We start from the raw sequence: 22,878 nt of genomic DNA, 5'->3' as shown, positions 1-22,878 counted from the left end.
AAAGCGGTGCATGCTTGTGTGACAAACAACAAATTCTTGCCCTGCTCATGGCAACAAGGAATCACTGGGAAGCCCTTCTAATGTCTGGGGCTCTCCCCTTACAGTCGGGTCTTGACCTCATGGTCCAGAAAGACTGAATCAGACAAAAAAAAAAAAAAAAAAAAAAGAAGAAAAAAAAAAAAAAGAGGAGAAAAAAAAACAAAAGCTGTCGAAACGATGACAAATCGAGTGGTTGTAGGCAGCAGTGACAGGAAGCTCCTCCAGGCAGTGTCTGGTCTCTGGAGCCTCGGGCCTGAATGTCTCTCTGTCAACAACAGCAGGAAATGGGGTCAGGAACTGTGCTCGACCCACTGGGAACCAATAAAGACCGAAACACGCTCATACACACATTCGTACACACATACACACATACACACACGCACGCACCCCGGCCTGTGTAAAAAGTCTGGACACTCTGAGAGCTAATAGACACGTGTAGACAAAATAAAGCAGGAACACAATAAACACAGGGAGACACTGCATTAACACACTGTACAGATCACACACACACACACAACCTCTCAAAAATAGCTTGGCATAGTGGCTAACACACACACACTCCCCTATTACTCACACACTTGCCTGGCATAGCCGTGACCTTTGTGTGAAAAGGTGAAGTGCGTCAGTGATCACAACAACAAAAACAAAAACAACCTTCAGCTCTCCGTTTAGTTCCCGTCTCCAGCGCCTCATTATCACACCGCTCAGTTATTATCGCCGTCCTCCGTCACTGCTGTCGCTCTCACATCTAGCAGCACTGTTACATCATCATCCTCCTCTTCATCATTATCATTATCCTCCCCATTATCATCATCACTACTGCCGTCATCATAACAGTTGCAACAATTTGATAGATAGATACTTTATTTATCCCCCTAAGCGAAATTCATGTGTCCATTAGCTCATTGTTGATAATAAGAAATAAAATAAATAAGAAAAAGTTAATAGCAAATAAAAAATAATAATCAAATTAGTCAACTCTCTTTCCGTTTTATTTTCTCCCCACATTGTCCCATCACTTCTACTTCATCTCTCGTCTCTTCCTGTCTCCCACCCATTCCACTTTCACTTCCTCTACCTTCTTCTCACACGGTTGTGCACCAGCATGCAAATCTCTGCACAGTGCTGTCTGTGGCTTTCTTGCAGATGTGCAGATGTCCCAAAGAACCGGGATCCTTCCATTTACAGATCAACAAAGCATATTTACATTAATAAACCTAATATTCTACAGTCTGTCTGTGAGGACAAAAAGGCAGAAAACTGAAACTGTTTTGGCCTGGTATCAGTCTGATATCTGATACTGGACAAACAGGCCTGGTCAGTCAACTGGCAGGGGAGAAAGGAGACAAAGACATACAAGACACACAAGACACACAAACACAAACACACACACACACACACACACACACACACACACACACACACACACACACACACACACAGGGAGAATAGGTTTCATACTGGAGACACTGGGCTGGTTGTTTCTGTTATGTAATGTTAAAAGCAGCTTCAGTGTCTAATTACATTAGTGGGTGGTGTTATTGCAGAATGAAAGGATATAGGCTGGTGATATTCTAAAGTGTCAACAAATCAGTGTCAATCCAATCCAATCCTGACCAACAGTCCAAAACCCAACGACTTTCAATTTTCTATCACACATGACAGAGAAAAGTATGAATCTTCACAAGAAGAGAAGGTGGAGAGGGCAAATGTTATTATTAAATAATTCTTCGATTATCAAAACAGTTGACAATTCATTTTCTGTTGATGAGCTATTCTATTAATCAACTAATTGCTGCAGCTCGACTGGGCACTGTAGTTTTTGGGAAACGTATTCGAGCAAGAGTAAATGGTGCATTTGTTGGGGACTAGTCAACCTACAGATTAATACATATCTGCTGCTCTGGTCAGTAAAACAGCAGCAGGAAAAATGATATAATCTACAGTGGACATGTTCATGGTAATAGAGGAATAGTGTGGCCGATTGCTGCGTTTTTAATAGTTTTTGGACAATAATGGGGCTCTATAGCGCAGAGGGACTATATCAGGCTTTGGATACAGTACTTGTTAGTAAAATCAATTCATTGCTGGTTTTGCTCTTTTCTTAGAATTTGTTGATAGTAAGAAAAATATAGAGCATAACCAGACAAAAACTGATTACAGAGTCCATAATGTGATATCCAGTCAGTAGCATGATATACTGAGATGTAATCAGCACAGGGCCGTTGGATCTTATGATATTCTTAGCGTTGTTTTTTCTCATATGGACTTTATTACATTTAGTTTTATAACTCTATTGGCGTTTGTTTGCCTTGTAGCTGTGACTGGCAGTGCTGATTTGCTTCAGCAACGCGAGGATGTAATAAAAAAAAAAAGGAGATAAGAAAATGAGGACAAAAACAAGATCATGAAAAGAAAACAGGGGACCAGCCAACATTTTGACACTGAGAGAATGATACCTGGACCAAAACTGAAAACCTGCGTACACTTCTGAAGTCATTCAGCTGCTACCTGCGTCAGTTTGTGAAATAAGACCCTTTCTCTGTCTCACTGACATCGGTCCAATAGAGGAGGAATTCAGAGTTTTGAAAGAGAAATCGTAAGATCATGTTATGTAAATGTCGTGCTTCTTTCGGCCCTGCCGGTCAGATTTCTAGGTATCATCTCTCAATCACTAGTGCGAGGCTCTGAGTTGAGCCTCTGGCTTGGTTGACAGAGGTAAAATAGACAAAACATGAAGTGAGATATGAAAGAAAAGAATCGCCTCATAATAATGTCTAGTCATCCCATCTAAAAGGACGCGAGTCAGTGGGGGTCAGAGTACAATGTGTTCTTCCCAGTATGGTAAGTATCATGTATCCGACAAACAAACACACACACACACACGCGCACGCGCACACACACACACACACACACACACACACACACAGATCTTACATAATGTGGGTAAACAAAACCATGTGCAAATGGTCTCCCATTATCCAGGCTTTATCATGACAACAAAGGCAGAGATAAAGTGCAGAGTCATCTGTCAATACTGAAGACAATTACAGCTCTATGTGTAGCTGTAAAAGAGGCGTTTTGTCTTTTTATGGGGTTACAGCCGATCCATAGAGATTCATATGAGCCAAAAAGCTCTAAATGTATAAACTGAAATAAATTAGGGTGATTCTGTTTGGGACGTTGCGTGTAATCATTTAACTTCTCACTTCCACTGTCCAAATTTCACAAAACCGCTCATGACAACGGTACAATTGTATAATACTGCTGAACTGGATTGTGTAATTGCTCTGGATTTACATTGATGAATTTATTTGTCCCTGGTATTTTTACCGTCCGTTAACCAGCTGATCACGATCAATTTATCAATGTCTGACCTAAGAAATATTAGAATATAGGGACTAAAAACAATAATATTCAATCAGAAAAGCAGACAGTTAGAAGAGTTCATTGTAGACAGATTTCTGAGTATTTAAAAATATTTTTTTCCCCCTTTTTAAACGCATTACCAGGATACAGAAAGAATATTTTTAGATTAAAATAATCACGAAGAAACCTTCAAATTCACTTCTGTTTACATTTGAGGAGTCCTAATGAGAAGAGGAGCAGAGGGGGAATATTTAGATGTTCCCTCCTAAGAATCATAACAATACGACAACCGAGTTTGCTTTGATCTTACTGGTGCGTCCCGTGAAATATTTATGAGGAGGAACTACATACTGTGGGGCTCTGATTCTTAAAACAGCAAAAACCAAACACCCCCCCCCTCTCCCTTGACTCAATTCCTCCTCCAGCTCTGAGGCCCTGAGCACAAGTGTCTTGGGTTTACTCCACTGGATGTGCCTCTGGGGAGCAGAGGAGTGAGAACTGTAAAGTATATCTTGTGGCGTAACGCTCCTGAATAGGATGTTATATGAGCTCGGGCGGGGAGGACAAGTGATTTATCTGGTTGTGTGTGTGTGTGTGTGTGAAAGTGAAATACACAGTGAAAGAGATACCTGGGTCAAAATAACTGATGCAAATACTTTTTCTGAGAGCAAACATCTGTCCATATGTCCAGAACCTTTAACTTCCAAAGTACACAGACACAGCAGGCTAAACGTGCTCTTATTTTATGCAAACGTCCTCTGCGAGATGAAAGAGGCACATATAACACGATCACCCACAATTTAGCGTTGTACCTTCTAGTAATTTTAATTTTCTCAATTTTGAGCAAGAATTAAAGGTGTACTATAACTCAGCTAATCAATGTTTCTTTATTCACTCCCTGAATATTAGGAGATACAGACACTAATATGAGTTATCAGGAGCAGAAATGGGACCACAGCAGCCAGCATCTGTCTGTCTGCTTTTGGGACTGTTTACATTCACTCCAGGACGGTTCCAGGACTGTGGTGGAAAAAAAAAAATTAGTCTGGGAGACAAGAAGAGAGACAAAGTGGGTATGAAAAACTCAAGTCTTCTTCTCTCTCCTCGCTCCCATATGTTTCTCACCACTGTGTAAATCACACTTTCCTCCTTTTCATAAAACGTCAATAATAATCTCACCTCAAGTAAAGGATGAAGTGGATGGTGTTTACATAAGACATTTCCAGTGTGGGCAGAGCGACAGCGGCTGAGCTCAGCTCTCAGTCTGACTCTCTACCCACACAGGACACGTCTAGTTTAAACAGACATCAACTCCTGACAGATCACTCATGAAGAGCAGGAAGTCCTTCTAAATAGCGCTGGAAACATATATGAGGCTAAACGGAAAGAATGGGAGGGAGGAGGGAATGGAAGACAGATAGAGAGACAGAGAAAGAAAGAAATACAAATGAGTTGGAAAAAAAAAAGGGATGAGGGATTAAGGCAGGGAAGGAGAAAAGAATGGAACATAGGATGGAAGAAATGAAAAAAAAAAGATCTAAAAGAAAGAATATGAGCGAGGGGACTACGATACAATACGCTTGAAAGTTTGAAAGATCCCGACTAATGTTCACAATCTGCCACTTATCCCTCATTTACACTCCACAACTACCGTGCTATTTGCCATCTGCCTGTCTGAGAGCACACAACCCTAACAGGAGTTTCATTTTTTTTTAACCACCTCACAGAAATACTCTTAATTAGCTACAGATGATTAAATTTGCCAGCAACAGCTGTCATTTCAGCTGGCAATATCGACGATTTTGTGCAACAACTTTCACCCCCTCAAAACACGCAAAGACAGATTTGTTAATAATTTGAGATTTAATTAACATTGCAGCACGTGCAAGTTCAGGGTGACTTAAAGCGTTTTATAGTTGAAAGAAAGTCAAGTTATTTCATTTTTGGTGACATAATATTGGGCTGAGCCACAAAGACAAGACCATGAATTTAATGAGTTAAGGCATTGTTTACCATCATCTACTAACTACACCCATAGTTTGTTTTAAATGAGACACTTCATCACCCCAATTCAAATGCGATTCATCAATGAGGCATAAAAGACAGTAAAGACTACGGAAGGAAAGAAGGAATGATAATAATCAATGGAGAGAAGGAGAAAATAGAAATACAGGGAGAAAAGATGAAGAAGGGGGTAGTAAGAGATGTAGGGAAAATAAGGAAGGATGCTTTTTCCTCCAGTTTCTGAGTAATTTGATTCTGACAAAAGTAAGAGTCGAGTTTAGTTCATTTTTAGTCAAGACTTAAAAGAATTCTCCTCTTTTCTTTTCAATTCTCCTAACAAAGCGCCTTTATCACCACAGTAACAGCACCACAGCCAGCGGATGCTACAGCATCATCGAGGAAAAAGTTTCTTTTACTCTCTATAAGAATGAAAACCCCAATAAAAACCTGTAACGTTCAGTCGGTGTGTTCTAAAAAAAAAAAACTTTAAGACGAGGGTGTCACTTTGAATACAAGATTAAACCACTTGTTTTGACATACCATTCTTGTCAGATGCAAACAATCACTTCCCCTGCATGTGTGTGTGTGTGTGTGTGTGTGTGTGTGTGTGTGTGTGTGTGTGTGTGTGTGAAGCACTCTCTCATTCTTGAAATACCTCATTGTCACAGTATGGCTGAGAAAACCGGCTAGTCCCTTTTCTTCCCTGTAATCCCTCTCTTTCTTCCCCTGGTTTTCACACCAGACTCGCTGTGTGTGACAGAGAGTGAGTGAGTTGTGCCAACAGCCCCTTATCCTTGGGCGACCCGTACAAAATCCCCCTCCTCTAAAACACACTCCCATATCAGCATGCAGACTGGAGCCAGAGAATCAGGCCAGCGTCCAACAGGGGACAGGGTTACCCAGCCCAGGGTCCAGGTGCAACCCTGTATGTTGCTGGAGGATGTGTGTGTACGTGATAGTCTACAAAATTGGGATTAACCTTTTTGATAGGGCTAGGCGACATTTCGTTCTAATGTGTCCTGTTCAACTCTGAATTCTGCACTGACTGATTTTTGTGGCCATTAGGGGGCAGCAGAAACAAGCTGTGAACACAATATGTCAACAATGTCAACCAACAGTTGCCAAATTACATATCCAGCAGATACAATTTAATAATTCATTTGGAGTGCTGTTTATGGCTACCTGATGAATTTAAGTCCAATATTCACTCTCCTTTTAGCTTTGTTTTCGGTCCCTATCAGCTGCTAAAAATCTGGCTCTTTCGCTGCTAAATGCTAAGGTGGCAGCTTGTCCGTCTGCGGTTTGGTTTGAGCAATCATTGTATGTAAAGATGGACGACATGACAGCTCCCCAAAAGTGAAGTCAAATCGTCTCGATCGCCCCCCTGGTGGCCGGCTGCGGTATAGGTGACAAACCCCGCCCCCTGCATGTTAGCAGATGAGCCAAACTATGAGAAAAAAAAAGAAAAAAAAAGAATCAAAATAGCACATCTACTAATTTATTCTCAAAGATGGTTTCTGTCATATTAGGTAGCCCGTTATCATACTAAAATATGTTCAAGTGGTCATTTCTTCTGATAAGTTTGTTTTTAATTAGTTATTTGATGCTATAAAACCAGTGTGTCCCACTGCCACAGTCTAGATATGAAATTGCTCTGCAACCCTTACCGGCACTGCTTCCTAGCACACGATTATAAATGAACAACATTGCAATCTTATTCATTCTTGTAATGTAACCAGATGAAATACATCATTTAATAAAAAATATGAAAGACATGAAATGCCACTGCAGCAATGGCGACTTGTTTACTTTTGCATTCAACCGAGACTCGTCAATATGTCTTCAATACTGACACATACAAACACACAGTTCCTCCATAGAGAAGAAGGAATAGGACTGACAGAACCAGACAGATGTTAATAAATTGTTGACATGTGTACACACAAAAACACACACACACACACATATTGGTGGACTGTTACAGTGTTGCTTTGGAAAACAGAGTCATCTTCATGTCATATTTATATGGAAAAACACACACACACACACACACACACACACACACACACACACACACACACACACACACACACACCCAGAAATCCCTAAGCATAGACAGTCATCTTTGTTTTATTTATATGAAATAAATAATGTAAATATATCTCAGACACACAAATACACACACACACTCAGAAACTGTTGTGCAGTGATAGTCGGGAGCAGTGAGTCATCTTCATGTCATCTTCATGTCAACGAAATCAATCATCTCCCAAAACACACAGACATCATTTGCACAGTGACCTTTCAGAGATGACTCACCCCTGTGAAGAACCACACACACACACACACACACACACAGAGATCATGCAGAGCAGTCTTCACTCTTATAAAATAATCACCCTCACAGTGACGACCTCACTGCATATGTTTTTGAACAGGTTTTAAACCATTACCTCCTTTTAACTTCACGGACGCCCAGTGAAACTGTTCTGTTTCATTTAATCTGATCAGATGATCAGATTAAATGAAACGCTAACAAAAAGTAGCAGCAGAAGACAGGGCAGGCAGTAAATATTAATAACTGAAATACATAAAATATACTGGGTGAAAGCAAGTTTTCCTCCAGCAGAAACTGAAGTTTGCTTGAGGGATTAGAAGAGAAGAAAAACAGAATAGTATGAGGAGGAACTACTCTAACTTTTTGCAGCAGAAATACCAAGGAGAGGATGTTACAGAGCTGCCCACACTGTTTGACTGACAGTTGATCTCTGGGAGGTGCAGTGTAGAAACACCACAGTAATGAGCGCTGAGCACCAAAGATGGAGGGAACATTTTTTAAAATGAGGATGCAGAGAATTACCATTTTAAGTAGGAACTCATGAATCAAAAATGTGGCTTCATTATAGTCTCTCCTCTCTTTTTACCTTTCCATCTCTTTTTGTCATTGCCTCTCTCTCCCTCTCTCTCTCATCACAACTAGAAATAAGATACCTGCTATTACTGTCATGTCTATGTCTTGTGTTAGGACTGCACAATAGATTTAAAGAAAGTATAGTGTAATGCAACACTATTCTCCATCATGGTCTCACAACATTGCCATGGGTATGTTTATTTTAATCTTTGGATGAACGCACAAAATATCTCCAGGCAAGTACAACACGTCCAGTAAAACACCACAATAATATTTGATTGAAAGCCACATGGAGGTTTAAGTCTGGTTTATTGGGAAAAGGGTTACAAAAAAAGATTTTATATAAAAATTAGGGAGAGCCACAAAATACTTGGGTTAAAATGTGTCCTGTTTTTTTTTTATTGGCGAAATTATGTTTAGACATTATTTAATAGCCTGTGGTTGGATGTCATTTTTTGAGACTGGAATATAATCTACATGAGAAATTCATGATTGTGAATGGAAAGAATTTTTTTGTATTTGTAGAGAAAATTGAATAATGTATGAACAGAATCTGTGTAAAACACAAAGGCATAAAGTTGAATGTTTAGGTCAAAGTTTAGGGGAATTAATGTCTCATCCCATCATAACTCATAGGGTTAAGGGGAGTTTTTTTCAGGGATTCTTTGTACACAGGAAGCCAGTGTCACTGTATGTTTTACAGTGAGCTGCCATTTTGTTCTGTGGTTCAGATGCCAGTACAGTTTGCCTGTTGTCATGGATATGACTCAGACTTATTAACACCACTACTCTAAAGCACTGCAGGCTACCACACACACACACACACACACACACACACACACACACACAGACAAAGAAAAATCACTACACTTACACAGTTGCTGAAAGACACACACACACACACAATCAAAATTTAACTTCTCAAGAGTGCATGCACATGTGCAAAATCCAACACATGGCTTCACACACTCATAAACAGATGTTAGCACACACGCACGCACGCACACACGCACGCACGCACGCGCGCGCACACACACACATACACACACCACTCTCAGTGTGTCGCCCTGTTTGCATTCCCTCTCCCCTCTCCAAACTCCCACAGTTCCTCAACAAACACAAAAAAAAAATATAGAAACACAAAATGTAACCCCATCCCCACCCCCACACCCCTCCAGCTCCTTTCTTCCACTCCTACCCTCAGAAATGTGCAAATAATGTTAAACAAAAGTGACGAGGCCCCGTAATAACATGAGGAAAAATAAATGTAGGGTGCAGCGGAGAGAGTGAGAGGAAGAAAGACGGATGGGTAGTGTGTTTGTGCCTGAAGCAGAGTTTGGGCAAACGAGGTTGGGGGGGGGGGGGTTTTCATTCATATTTTCCACCCAGTTAGTTGGGAGCCAGAGAGGCACAGGAGTGAGAGACAGAGACAGTGAGAGGGGCAAGAGACTCACAAAGAGAGGATCAAAAGTGGAAGCGAGGGCAGACAGGAGACACCAAAGATTTTTTTTTTTCATGTTTTGTGGCACACTTCCACCTCAGTTCTCCCAGCTCGTTTTCTGAGCTTCTCTCTGCCTTGCCTTCTTGTCTACACTCCTCAACTCTATATCCTGAATCCTTTCAAATCCCTTAACAAATCTATTTATCTAGCTTTCAACGTTTTAAAGGAACTAGAGTAAAACATAAATCTAAATCTAATTTAATTCATGTTTACAACCTGTGGCTACGACATGAAAATGAGATGAGGAACAGGAGACATTAAATGTTCATTAAATATGAATCTGACACATTAGAATGAAAGGAGATGCACACTTTACTTCCACACTTTACATGTTGCTTGTGCCAAATACTGAAGGTTCAGATTCATAACTATGAAGCTGATCATCTTAAATAATTGATATGATATGAATGAAAATTTAACTTGTGCCAGTGAATCTGTTTCAGTCCACTTGTGATCATACAGTGAGGTTACAGAGTGATGTTGAAGTCTTTGGCATATTAACTAGACATTAGTCAAGATTCATTCTGTCAAACTACTCACAAAATTTAATTACCTACAGCTGATTTAATCTGTAGCAGGTAGCGTGCATCATTTCTACTTACACAAGAGGCGCTCAGTGCCCACCAAAAATGAAAAGCCTGCTACCTCATTGTTATGTATATTGCCCTTTGTTAACAGAGAAAAAAGAATCCAAAGCAGAGCAGCCTATTGTAACCCTAATCTGCACCTTCCAAAATTTCTGCCCCGCTCTATTTTCTGCAGCTAAAACAAATAAGTTTTGCACAGTTCTCCAGTTTGGGGATTGTCACCAAAATGCTTGCATTTGCAGAGCGGATTTTTGGAGAAACCTACATTATTTGCATCATTAATACTTGTGTGCTGGCAGTCTTCTTCCTACTATGCTGGCACATGGCTACATTTGTTGGCACATTGCCGTCGGTAAATGCTGATAAATAGAATAGGCGTAAAACCATTGGCAGGCCTGTTCGCCGCGTCACAATCATTCACTTTCGCATGCACGCATGGGCGTCCTTGCAGGTCTGCAAGATAGTAAGAAAGCATACCCCCTTTGGGTCTGTATAGGCACAAAGAACACAATCATCTCTGAAGTCACTGAAGCGAGTGATCTGGTTGTTTAAAAGAACAAAAATGATAATTAAATTTTTTGAAACACTGAACTCTCAGCAAAATTTCAATTCAAATCTCCTGGAAGAAGAAACAGTAACTTTTCCAGCCTGCTCATTGGCAGGAAAAAGAAGCTGGCAAGTGTTATGTTACTGCACAAGCTGCTCAAGAGAAATTAGATTATCACTCTATGCCTTTTTTGGAACATGAACTCTCACTTGAATAGTTTAAGAGAAAGCAGTGACTGAAATGCATTAGCACACTTGCCGTGTGTGGTGGCCAAAATTAACTTGAACTGACTTCCCACTGCCAAGAGGTGTGTAAAAAATGCAAGAACTGTCATTCTGGGGTGGACTGTCCCTTTAAAGGAGCTATATGTACGTTTTGCTAAAGTTAGCATGCTAACCAGCTAACTCCTACTCCGTCAGCATGTTTTGTCACTTTCCGATACCGAGTCACTGTAACATCCAGTCTGCCCTGAAGAAGTAGCACTGCTCATAGGGTCTATTCTAACCTCTTACAACACAACAATGGCTAAAGCTCAAGACTAAGTAAGTAAAACACTGTTAATGCTAACTTTCGCTATGTAGTAATAGTAGAATTTACAAATAGTTCCTTTAAGAGGATTGTAGGCACTTTTAGGAAAATCAGGAGCACATTACTTCACTTTAATGTCATGATGTACAAGTTAGTGTAATCAGAGCATGAATCACTACTAAGTGCCCACTTAAACCGCCCCCATGCACTGCAAAAACCAGGAACCAGGAAAAAAAAAATCAAAGAATTAGCTCTTCATTGTGGATGTATATTTTGGGGCTCCTTGATGTGACCAAGTTTTGGGAACCAATAGTTTAACAGGCTTTCCACAGTCATTCTGTCCTTCGGCAGGAGAGGAATGTCACCCAACTGAGCTACAATGTTCCCTGTGTTCCTTTTAGGAGGAAACACTAATACCTCTTTATATAAATGATTACACAACACTCGGCCAGTTCACAAGAAGGGGCTCCTGGTGTGTGTGTGTGTGTGTCTGCTGGGAGGGGGGCTGAAACACACAGACGGACATACACACACTCATTCACACAGAAAAACACATGAAAAGGCAGAAAAACAAACACAGACAGTCATGCACAAAAACACAGACAGACACGGAAACACACGAAACACTGACAAGTAAACACAAACTGACAGCAACAATGCGTTTACATGCACACACACACACACACACACACACACACACACACACAATGAATGGGACAGACTCACTGATGGGAGACGCCTTCATTGTGCAGCTCTGTCAACAGAAACTCCTCCCTCACTCAACTCTCTGCACTCCACACACTGGTTCATTTAAAGCCCTAACCTGGAAATATTATTGTTCATGATAACATTGCTGAAGTAGCGGGTTTCCAACCAAAAAAAACAGTTGCCCCCCCCCCCGTGTTGGTAGGACGTGCTGTTACAGGTACTGGTGAGAAGATGGAGAGAAAAATCTGGAAAACCAGAATAGCTGAAAGCCTGGTCAGCCCTTTATTCATTTTCATGTTTTGGAAATAAGCAAACATCTGATTCCACTGATCATCGCTGACTCACCTTAAGATGGTTAAGAGTAATTGTTGATTATTTGATTTTTATAGAACACTTTAAAAAGGTGTTTAAAGATGTCTTCTTTTATTCAGTCTTTTATCCCAAGGTCTTCAACCCAAAAAAAAAAGAAAAACAGGTGTTTAAAAGTAGGAGTTTTCTTCACTGTCACCTCATATATTATTTGGGCCATATTGGCTCATGACCAAATACAACTTCTCAAAATTCTTAAGATGTTTTGAGTTAAAAATGGAAATGTAGCTTTATGAACTCTTCCATCACTCCCCCCACGACTGAAACTACAAATCTACAGGTCTGTTACATATTAATAGGCTTTTTACGGCTGGACACGTTTTTAAAAACCATATGTTTGACTGTCACATGCTATCTGAGGCTGCATTAAAGTCCCCGAGATCAATGTGAGGATGATGAAAACAAGAAGATTGCTGCGCCACATTTTGACAGCTTTAGCTGCCCTTTGGTTCTCTTTGAGATTACAGCCTGGGGTTTTAAAATGTGACTCCTCATTCAGATCCAATAAAACGCTGCAGAAAAATAGACTGGGGAGCAAATAAAAGGTCTTGTGGAAAAACATGTTGACAGGCTTTCAGTCTGATAGCACTGCCTAGCCTCTGTTCTTCGGTGTGTGTTTGTGTGTTTATTATCGCACCGTTTAGGAATATGAGATGGTTTCAGAGCTTATGCAAGTTTTCCTCAAAGTGAAATGCATCTGGTGCTGTGGGTATTTTTGTGCATAGGTGTGTGTATGTAAAAAGCAAGCTATTTTGTTTTCGAGGGCTCGGGCCCCCATTATATGCATGAGGCAAATCACAAATTGTGCAACCGTATTTGTGTGTGTGTGTGTGTGTGTGTGTGTGTGTGTGTGTGTGTGTGTGTGTGTGTGTGTGTGTGTGTGTGTGTGTTTGCTTCTGTGCCTTTGTAAGACAGATCAGAGTAAGCGTGTGGGAGTCGTTTTAAAAAGCTCCCTTGAAAGATAAGAGACCGGAGAGAAAGGCAAAAGAGATAGGGGGGCTACAGAGTGAGAGAGAGAGAGGGAGAAAAAAAAAGAAAGGAATGTGAAAGGCAGAGAGATGAGGTAGAGATGAAAAAAACCAAAGAGAGACAGGACACGGAGCGAGAGAGGACACAGAGAGAGAAACTGTGGTAATTTCACCCCTTACACGTTGTCCTGTTTTGGATGATGTCATGAAAGTTACAATCTGTGCATGCTCTGTGTGTGTGTGTGTGTGTGTGTGTGTGTGTGTGTGTGTGTGTGTGTGTGTGTGTGTGTGTGTGTGTGTGTGTGTGTGTGTGTGTGTAAATTGGTTTCCACCTGCTGTGGGATAAGGATGAGTCACTTTTCTCCAGGAACAAATGTAATTCTACTATAGTGTGTATAGACTACATGTGTGTGCGTGTGTGTGTATACACACAACACTAAGCCCTTCCTACACTGACTTGATAGGTAGGATTACATTATTACATTTCTATACAAAGCGGCAATATACAGACACACACACACACACACACGCAAGCAGGCAGAGCTGTTTTCATCACCTCTTCGCCTCATAATACACCAGCTACACACTTATACACCCGTGACCTTGTCAGTATATAGGGTTGGAGTTTGATAGCGTTTTATTGAATCTGATTCCAGCATCGAATCCGCTTATCAAATTCTGTGATACAAGGAGCAGAAGATACTAAATGTTGATTAAATATGAATATGACACAGTGAATTAACAGGTGTAGCCTATATGTGCACATCTTATTTTTTTCCACTTGGTCCAAACATTGGTCCTGATTCAAAACTATGAAGTTGATGATCTTCAAAAACAGATATGCGCCTATATAAATTGTGGCAGGATATAAGTTTAAGACAACACTCACTACATTGCAGTGTTGTTATAGAGCCGTGCTTTTGTCTTTTGTTTCTAACAAATGAGCTTTGGTTTGTAGAGACTGCATTAACCAGAGAGAAGCCATAAGTTTCATTTTGGTCATTAACATTAATTAGCTGCAGCTGATACAATGTGCCAGTGGCAGAATTTCTCATTATCTTTTAAGCAGCAAAAGCAACGGTCAGCGCCTGGCTTCAAATGAAAATCCGTAACCATGCTGGTGGTTAGCATCGCGCCATTTGGTTACAATGTCACCAGTTTCATTCTGGCTCCCCCCCCCCAATGTGGATTGGGGGGGGATTTGAATCCACCTGGATTCAAATCCAAAAGAAGCCCAGCAAGCAGAGCCCAACACTATTATGTAATGATGTACGCTGTCTTATGGTCACAATCTTCCATTTGTGCTCTTTTCATTTGCACGCTTTTATTTTTGCTTTTATTTTGTGCTGCAGGCCGCTATCTGTTCTAGCAATGACTGAATTTCCCCATAGGGCTGATTTAATCAAACTTAATCAAATCAGATCTAATCTAATCTAGTCTGTGATTTATAATACCGCTATCTACTATTTCAGAGGAACAGCCAGAAGACTCTCCTAACTCCCTCCTCCTTCTCACTGTCAAAGCCACGTGTGTTGCCCTGAATACAGACAAGCGGATAAGAAAAAAAAACTGGTATAAATACAGAATGAAGAATTACTGCTCCCCTGGCGCCTTAAACACCACCACCACACACACAAACACAAACACAAACACACACACACACACACACACACACACACACACACACACACACACACACACACACACAGCAAGAGAAAATGATGGGAGCAGACAGTCAAGTGTTTTCAGTTCTGTGAAACATATAAAGGTCATGAATATTAACACAAACCAGTTGGTGACTGGGGGAGAGAGAGAGAGAGAGAAGGGGAAACAGCGAGAGATGTGGTTTTGCTGTCATGCTGTCAGGCATGAAGCGAGAGTGTGCGTGAGAGAGAGAGAGAGAGAGAGAGAGAGAGAGAGAGAGAGAGAGAGAATGAGATAGTTTCTGGGAAGGAGAATCCAACCAATTAGTGGCAATAAACTGTCCTGAACTGGATCATTGTCAGCACTCTTAAGTAGTAGAAGAAAAACACCAGTGAAGGGGGAGACACAGAGACAGAGAGTCATGAGCTCTGCTAATCAGCAGATGAAAACCTCTGAGCTTGACTTTCCACATCCCCCTCACACACACAAACTGACAAGTGTGCACATTAAAGTGCACAAAGTCAGCTTGTTTATGATAAGGCGAGAAAGGTGAGAGGGAGTGAGAGAGTTGAGGGAAGAGGTGAGAAAAAAAAGGGGGAGAGCAGCAAAGAGAGACGGACAAATGGCAAAAGATGAAGGCCTCATGCTGACTAGGAGAAGTTGACACCAGAAGTTAACATCACTGGATATCAGTGTAGTTGCCCACAAACACCCACACACACCCACACACCCACCCACACACCCACACACCCACACACCCACACACACAAACACACACACACACACACACACAATGGCCAAAAGCATATAACACCCCTGTGGCTGTTTTTCATTGATTGGTCCAGGCCCCTTAATTCTACAGCATTTGATGATATTTCAGACAATAGCATGTTTCCCACTTGGTGGCAGCAGTTTGGGGAAGGTCCTTTCCTGTTTCAGCCTGACAATGCCCTTGTGCACAAACCCAGGTCCATGAAAATGGTCTGGCCTGGAAGAACTCAGACTGGCCTGCACAGAGCCCCAACCTCAACCTCAGAGAAAACCTACGAGATGAATCCAAAGGCCGACTGCGAGCAAGGCACTTATCGCCCAACATCAGCGCCCCACCTCACTAATGCTCTTGTAGCTGAATGGGAGCACAGCTTCCAAAATTATGTGGAAAGCCTTCACAAAAGAGTGGGAAGTAACAGTGAGCGAGAAAGAAAAACTAAACAGGAAGAGTTATCTCACTCTCTTGGAAGAAGACCAGCAAACCCAAATCCATTCACTGGATGAAAGAATTGTCCATAACTTTACCTCTGGCAGTAACGACTTACGGTACTTACATTATTAAAAGGTAAACAATCACTCTTTGAAAAGATTTGGGGTCATTTTATTCAATATCTGGAGAATGTGGTTCTAAGTAATGTGATTAATATGGTGGATGAGGTATAAATAAAGTGGTGGTTGCCTGAACTACTTCATTTCAACAGCTGGTTGTTCTGATCCATGTGAACTGTGTCTTTGAGCTCGGCAATGACATACAAATATATATATATGAGGGAATACATTGTAAAAAAAAAAAAAAAAAATCATTTTAGTTATTTTTTCAAATTTGGTTATATCAATTTTTAATTTTCAGTTGAAATTTTTCTTATTGTTCTTTGCATCCTGTTATCTTCCAAATGTCTAACATGTAAGGGAAGGCCTAATTTTCATGTGAGAAAATCTATTTGCCTTTTCTGATATCTCCCTTGTGGATGAGAGCTCATTTGTTTCTTTGTTGTTGGAAGCAATTAGCAAATGTTAATAGGGATATTGCTGGAAAAAAAAGAAAAAAAAAAGAAACTTCACTTGGTTTTCCTTTTGTTGTCAGCACATTGAATATTAAAACTAGAACAGAGAAAACTCTCTGTGACACTCAGACAGAGTACTAGTTACAGACTGAAAACACATTAGTGGCCTGAGTGACACACTTGGCAGTGTCAAGCACATTTGATCTGGACAGGACTCACTGAAGACACAATTGTAGTGCCACAAAACAGCGGGGCACCAACACTGAACCAGCGAGATGGTGACAGGGTCACTGGCAAATTCACATTCTGACAGTCTGACTCGAGCCCACCTTGGTCCTGACCCGAGCTCGTCCTGCCCACAAAATCTAAAGAGGTGCCGAAAGCAGATGGGGAGAGACATTAGGACTTGTGAGAAAGATGGAGAGGGTGTGAAATGAAAAGAGAAGCAGAGAGGGAGGGATTATTGAAACAGACAGAAAGTGAGAGCACTTACTCCCACCTCTCTCCATGTCTGCTCTTGTGTGTCACCCCAAGACAAGAGTTAATAGGCCAACTTTCTGCCTGTGCTCCTCCAGCAGCCCGATACTGAGAGCTTCTTCACTGCAGAGCCTCCAGCTTCCCTGCTGGCAATTTGTCTTTTTGCCAACGCAAGGGTTTTTTCTCCCCACACTTTTTTTTTTTTTTTTTTCCTTTTGCTAAATCAACATTTCTCGAGCAAATACAGCACAAACCTGTGGCGTATTTGTGCTAAGTGTAGCATTTTTAACATCAGTAAATAATTAGCATGTTAATTTTGAGATATTAGTCCAATTACCACAAACAAACAAGGCGCTTGCCGTGATGTAAGGTAGCCTCTTCTGACAATTGCACTGTTTGCCACCGAGGCAAAATATCAAGATAAATCTGAATGATTGATTTGCAGCACAAAACAGGAAGTGATGCTCTTTTCTCTTTTTGCTTGGACACAGGTGATGTCAGAATGATACTGTAATGAAATAGTTTGGTTACCAATTATTTTGGTGAAGTTAGTGTCAGCATAGTAGTTTGGTGTGAACGCGACCTCTGACTCACTGCCCATGTCTAAGACTTCTTCATTTAGATCTGGTGCTGCGTAACTGTCAGCTGCTTCTGACATAGCCATCCAATCAGCAGTCAGTGGGCGGGATTAAACAACGGCGACATCCTCTTTCTACTAGTCTCATTAATCAGGCTGGTATAGGATAGTGATGCCTCTAATATTCTGCATGTATGTAAATGTTCGTGGACAAAACATTACAATTACCATTCAACCTAATACTATCCAAAAGACTCATAATACTGCTGCACTGTCCTACTGATGATTTTTCTTTAACAATCACAGGTCACAAAATAAATCTGTTAAAAAAACACTGTGGCTTTTCTTGGCCCTTTAATTTAATCTCTTTTATTTTAATGTCAGTTCCTCATTAACCTTCTTCCCCTGTTAATTACAAAAGCGACCACAGTGCAGTTGCAGCCAGATGTGTGAAAGGCTGACTGGGTGCAATTTTCTGTTTGTACCTCTACTCTTTCTCTGCAGAGAACACACACACACACACACCTATACACACACACACCTATACACACACAGCGCAGACACGCAGACACACACACACACACACACACACACACACACACACACACACACACACCTGGTCTGTGGTTAAAGGGTAAGAGGGGGGTTGATGGAACTCAGTAAAAATGTGGGATGGGTATAGCTGAAGTTTGGATGTTGGTTGGAAGGAGCACGAGAGGAGAAACCACTTGGAGAAGGAGGGAAACATTTTTTTGCCAGCGTGATACTTTCCCTTTATAAAACAGATATTTGTGACTGGAAAGAGGAAATTCAGCTCTGTTCTGCATCAACTCATGGCGGTCACAGAGCTTTCATAGCTGTCTGAACATCAGCACAGCCAGAACTGCTATTATTGATATATTGATCGTAGCTGCTTCTGATCCAGGAAGAATCACCAAAAGTGTGAAATACGACAGGGTTTTCAATTTTGAGGCTGGCTCCGGTCCAAGTTGTTGGTAACGTTAAAGAGTCTCATGTGGTGACTTCTAAGCAGCGTTAGGAAAAATAAATGTTTCTATGAACATCTTACATTTACCTGTAAAGTAGTTTAAAGGAAAGCATCCCTCTTCCAATTTCAGTAATTTAATCTCAGTCAATGCTCAAATAGATAAAGAGGGATGGTATTAAAATTACATTCACAAACCTGTTCAGCCTCATTATTCTCATACCATATATTCCCCTTGGCTTATCCTGCCATTAAGTTACATCTGTTGTTTGCTCATCTGTTTGTGCGTCTTGACTCTTGTCTTTTGTTGTTAATGTGCTTGTCTGTTTGACCATTGCCACGGATCCGGAAAAGATCTCTGAAAGTACAACAATCACCAATGACAAGTTGTGTCAGAAATGATGGTTTAGAAACGGGTAGATTTGACACATTAAGACAAATACAACGGAAAAAACAATTTAAAAAGTCAAAGGTTAAAAATTGCATCTTGTAAGCACTGTACATGAAAGGAATTCCTTATGAACCCAAGCATATGCTGTAAACACTCAGTGTTTACAGCATAGTACATAAACACCCAGTGTTTACGGCATAGTACATAAATGATGAAATGAGGAGCAAAAGTTTCTCAGAGTAATAATCTGAGACATTACTCTGTAACTGGTTCTGTTTCTCTTTAGTCTTTTTTGGCTACATATATTACACTAAACTTTTGCTGCTGCAATTAAATGTCAGCGGTTCCCTAAAAGTTGCAGTTCTGTGTTACGCTTTACTCTGTGTCTATTTCCAGTTGCAAGATGCTGGGAAGTGTCTTGCCATTGCTTCTTTTTAATGCACAAAGAATATATGCAACAGTACATTTAGTTAAACATTAATTCAAGATCATTTAATATGAAGTAATATAGCTACTTTTGTTTGTGTTTTACTCGTAATTTAAGATTTTCCAAAGAGAACTTTTAATTGAGCAGTATTGTCCAGAACATTTATTCCTTCTAAACTGTTTTACATGACTCTGCAGATTTAACTTCTCAAATTTCAGCGGTGTAAAGGATGTGTTATAAAATGTTACAGACTTGCAGGTTTCTTAGTTTCATAAAACATACTTCTCTTTCAACCTGCTACGAGGGTCTGGGGAGAGCATCTAACAGCGGAAAGAAAAGTCATTTCTCATACACGGCTTTGCCAAACAGTCCAATAATTGGCTTGAATTCTGAAAAACTCGAGAGAAAAACATGTCAGCCCAACCACGCAGAAAAGAAAAAAAAGATGAGGAACGATCTGCTAATAATCTGTAGAAGCTTTGATTCCTTTCATGCCATCAACTCTTATGATTCTTCTCCTGTGATGCTTCAAAATTTCAAGGAAGATGATCCCAATCTAAACCACAGGGGGCTACGACTGAACACCGTAGCTTGCTGGCTTTTTAGTAGTATAAATTTCATATAGCATCACTTATTATTTTTGCCTTTTTTTTTTTTTTTTTTATAAACGGTCTCAGGGGGAGCACAGAATGATTACATACCAAGTTTTAAATGGAACTGATATCAAGTTGTTGTGGTGTGTTTGTTATTGTGTGTCTTCCTTTTTCTTCCTGTGACTGTGACCTAATTTCCTCTGGAGGGACAGTATGGATAACCTTGGATATTTGTCCTAATTCATCCACTGTTGTCATGGGAAAACTCTGATTTGAGTCACGTTTCATGTTTGTTTATATGAATCTTAACATGGAAACCTGTGACAGACATGTTTTACCAGACAAGGCAACAACACAGTTGTTTTCTATTTATTCAAGGGTTCCAAATTCATGGTTGTGCTTTTCTTTTGAAGATATTGCTCTATGTAGGCACTAAACCCAGCCCAGTGTCAACTTTATTACCACAGACACTGTGGGAAACCCCTGTAGGCTTTCAAAGTGAGACAAGAGGGGGTGGAATAATGGGTTGAAGCAATGAAGCCTTGGGCGTGCACGCACGCACGCATGCGCACACGCACACGCACACACACACACACACACACACACACACACACACAGGCATGTCCAAACACACATACTACACACATGAACACATCAAGAGTAAAGGGCTACCCCAGTACTGCCTCCATACATTTCACACACACACACACACAGACACACACACATGCATACACACAGACTCCCACCCTCTTCCTGCATTCCTCTGCTGTCTGACACACTTCCAGTAAGCCCACCAGCACTTCAAAAACAGCCCACCACCACCACCACCACCACCACCACCACCGCGAGCCCTCCAGACGACAGCGGCTGCTAAAAACATGCTCAGCTCTGTCGCACATTAAGTCACAAACACCACCATCTTACTGGAAACAGAAACAAACACCCCACAGGTGCAGTCAATGCTTTGGCTGGGATTGGTATGTTTCTCTAGCCTATCAACCACTTTGGCATCAGCCAGAGTTTGTGGTCTAAAAATCAGGTTTGCTTGTAAAAGCAGTTCAAGTGCCAATTTTCCATACTTTCCTTTCTGCTCTAACGTCTTTATTGTTAACATTAGAGCTACAACGATTAGTCTATTGACAAAATATTTATCAGCAACTATTACACCCTAACCCTAACCCTAAACAATTAAAGTTATTTTTCCGGCAAAAATGCCAAACATTGCCTAGTTCCACTTTCTAAACTCTGGAGATTTTCTGCTTTTCTTCGTCTTATGTGGCGGTAAATGAAACAGCTTTAGGTTTTGGACTGTTGGTCAAACAAAACATTTAATTTGAAGAAGTAACCTTGGGCTTTAGGAAATTGGGATTATTATTTATCACTATTTTATGATATTATGAGGACCAAACATTTAATTTAGCCCTAGGATTTTTTCATCCATCCATCCATCCACTTTCAGCTGCTTAATCTGAGGTCGGGTCACAGGTGGCAGGAGGTCGAGCAACATAGTCCAGACGTCCCTCTCCCCAGATTTTCTCCCCAGCCTTAAAAATCCTCCTCACCTGCTGCTGGGTTGTTTTCATGAGTTTTGTTTCAATTACTCCTTTGCATGAGCAGGGCACAACGCTTCAAGTCTGCTCCTCAGAGGTACATTCCCTCTTGCTTTAATTCTGTGCCTGAAAGCTTCCATTAAACCCACATACACAGAAAACAGCTGATGGGCAACACAAGGGAGAGGAGAGGAGAGACGAGTGGGGGTACTACCGTTATTTGCTGAAGCAATGGCGAAAGCTCTGTTGTGTGTCCATCAGTCTCTCTCCCTCTCTTTGTCATTCCCTGCAGATCTACAGTCTGGTGTACCGCTCCACTCAACCGCCTCATCTACCTGTTTGTTTACTTATTCCCTCAGTTCCTCCACCATGAACATCCCTCCTCCCATCAGTGTCTCTAACCCCTCGTTCTCTGGGTAATTCACTCCATCCTCACTCTCCGTCTCCATTCCTCCATTTTGCCTCTTGTTCCTTCCCCCAGTCGTCTCTATCCCCGTCTGGCTGTCTCCCTCAACCTCCATTACTTCCTCTTTCTCCCCTTCACTTCCTCTTTTTCTTTTTTTTCGTTTATCCTTATTCCAGCGAAAAGAGAGTGAGACAGTGAGAGACCATTCAGATGGTCTTTAATGTTGGCTACTGTTAGATAAGAGCAAAAAGAGGTAGTTACTTTATATCTGTGGGTTTTCCCTGCTTGAAAATAGGCCTTTGAAGGAGACGCTGTCTCGAGGCACACACTGTATGACATCATGTGCTAATTTGTTCATTAGCTGATGCTGTTATACACAGGTGGAATCAGCACTTATTTTTCCATAATAGATGGAAAAGTTATTTGATGAGATATTAGGATGCGAGAGCAGTATGCTGGTTAAACTGTGCTGGTTGACTATTGTTTGGGGACTTTCAAGAAGAAAAATCAGTTTTTACATAT

The 22,878-nt window shown here is 41.0% G+C and overlaps 1 protein-coding gene across 1 annotated transcript in view; it reads right to left on the bottom strand.

Moving 5' to 3' along the window:
* Window positions 1-22,878, bottom strand: part of LOC111234522 (E3 ubiquitin-protein ligase Jade-2-like) — a 119,544-nt gene that overhangs the window by 54,855 nt on the left and 41,811 nt on the right. The window lies entirely within an intron of this gene.

Source organism: Seriola dumerili, unplaced genomic scaffold, assembly GCF_002260705.1.
Source record: "Seriola dumerili isolate Sdu_G_001 unplaced genomic scaffold, Sdu_1.0 BDQW01000449.1, whole genome shotgun sequence".
Classification (NCBI taxonomy): Eukaryota; Metazoa; Chordata; class Actinopteri; order Carangiformes; family Carangidae; genus Seriola; species Seriola dumerili.
This window is presented reverse-complemented; position numbering and strand designations above follow the sequence as displayed.